Raw genomic sequence first — 2,269 nt, 5'->3', positions numbered from 1 at the left:
GGCGGAAACCATGCAAGGCACCAACCAGCACATCAGGAGCAATTAGGGGTTCAGTGTCTTGCTCAAGGACACTTCGACACCAACTCTGGGGGAGCCCGGGTTCGAACTGGCAACCTTGCGGTTACCATCCAGCCACTCTACCCCGGAGCCACCGCCGCCCCATATGGAGCATGTCTTGAGTGTACAGAGTTTAATGAGGTCAGATCAACATATGGAATGTCAGAACAAGTCAGCTCCATATATGGAGATCTAAGGGTGGCAATGGCATTTCCAGGACTGTTGAGAACTCTAGCTTTCGCCGGCTGCCGGGGGCACAGCTGCACTAATAGTAATAATAATAATAACTGAAATATATGACCACCCTTGTGATTGTGTAGTATTTATTTATTACTACGAAATCTATCAAAAGCCAAGAATACCACCGACTGAGCTGATCAGAAGGATGATAAAAATAATTCCGACAACAACTGCAGAGATGTTGATGATCTTGGCTTTTCTTGACGCCTCCTGAGCCTTAGTTGTTTCACCCATCGTATTTGCATTTTGCACCTTAAAAAAACAAAACAACAAAATCAATTGAGTGCATTGAGTTAAAATATTGTGCTAATTAACATTCGTACAGAGAAGAAAGAAGTGCAGCTGTGTGAGGCTTCTTTCTTCTCTGTATCCATCAACCTTTTGTCCAGCACCAGCAAGGGACTGGATGTGCGCTCGCCACCTGTTTTTAAACTAACTAATATTTGTGCAAATTGCAACCAATTGTGATGAATTTTCAGATTAACTATTCATCCATCCCACATTAACATGCATAATTCATTTAATCATGTCATGGCTTGACGGCATGCATTGATATTTCAGGGTTATGATCAACAATGAAACAATTTATGCTCGAATGTGTGATTTATGTATTATGAGGAATTGGCTTTCCAAATGTTCAAGCCTTACGGAGTAAAGGTTTTTGTACATGGAAAATTAACTGCATGTCTTTATGTCGTCACCAGGAGAAACAAGAAAGGAAAAAAAAGTTAATGGTTTTTACCTTTCAAAAACACATTCGGCAAAAATAGCAGAACTACAATCTCTGAGATCGGCTGTTTTCAGTGAAGGGATTTGGAGTAGGGGAAAAAGGAAATCCTAGTATAGAGCCACGGGGAGGCCCGGGGACTCCGGTCAACTAAGTGTATTGGGCAATGAATTCATGCCTTAATATTAGTGGTTTATTAGTACGTCTTGGTACAATATCTTATATGTACTGTACAGGGGGAAAAGTGTTACAATATCTTATATGTATACTGTACAGGGGGAAAAGTGTTACAATATCTTATATTTACTGTATTATTATTGTTATTATTATTACAATCACCTACCCTGCGAGAGAAGATGACAGCTGCTACTCCAAGTGGCAGACAGCAGCAGAGTGTGCTGAAGATGGACCATCCCAGATAAGTCTGCACCAACGTGCGGGGCTGGTGGCCTCCTTCCATAGTGGCTTCGTTGTCTCAAGTTCAGATGGATGATGTACTGTATGTCCTGCCGTTTCTCTGTAATGTTATGTCTTCAACGGGTGCTGGGGTTCTAGGACATTCTGACTGCATGGGTGGGTGTGGTTTAAGTTCAAACGAGGGGGGGAGGCGGACTTTGTATGGCCAGCTAACCACAAAGGAACATCATCAGCAGGGACCAGAACTGCAAGCTCACAACGCGTTGAGAGCTTGTGGATCAACTATTTTAGGGGCGGCCGCGTGACCCTGTACTCTTTAACTATGTGCGGCATTGATTTCTACACATAGGACACATTATTTCAACGCAAAATGCTGTGTTGGGAGAGTTCGGAAAAATGCTATTCTTCTGAATGTAATATAATGTATTCATTTGACAATTAAATGATAGTGATATTCTTTAATTTAGTCAGGGTGACCACTGACCAGAAACATGATATGTCAATAAGTATGCACATAGCCCAGGCGGTGGCGTAACCGTCTGGGCACCCGACTGGTGATCCAGTCGAAGTGTGCCGCGGGTTCGACTCCCGAGCCCGACACGGCCTTTACTGCATGTCATCCCCCCATCTCTCTCCCGTTTCCTGTCAGCCTACTGTCTGTCCCTTCAAAAAAAACAATAAAAGGCGTAAGCCGCAAAAACATATCTTTAAAATATATATATATAAGTATGCACATAAAAAACAAGAGTTTTGACAAAACCCGAGTCCGCAACCTTGGTGTCATCCTTGACCCCACCCTCTCCTTCCAGCCCCATATGTCTACCAGAT

The 2,269-nt window shown here is 43.1% G+C and overlaps 1 long non-coding RNA gene across 1 annotated transcript; it reads right to left on the bottom strand.

The window, feature by feature from the left end:
• Positions 1-363: 363 nt before the first annotated feature.
• On the bottom strand, positions 364-1,554 carry LOC310864832. Its single transcript, XR_014569763.1, has 2 exons — positions 1,368-1,554; positions 364-549 (listed from the first exon to the last, which is right to left on the bottom strand). It is a non-coding gene; the product is annotated as an uncharacterized lncRNA (long non-coding RNA).
• Positions 1,555-2,269: the final 715 nt, after the last annotated feature.

The sequence above is a fragment of the Protomyctophum parallelum genome (genome assembly GCF_964188405.1).
Source record: "Protomyctophum parallelum genome assembly, chromosome: 9".
Classification (NCBI taxonomy): domain Eukaryota; kingdom Metazoa; phylum Chordata; class Actinopteri; order Myctophiformes; family Myctophidae; genus Protomyctophum; species Protomyctophum parallelum.
Note: the sequence above shows the minus strand (reverse complement) of the source record. Positions and strands in the feature narration are given on the sequence as shown.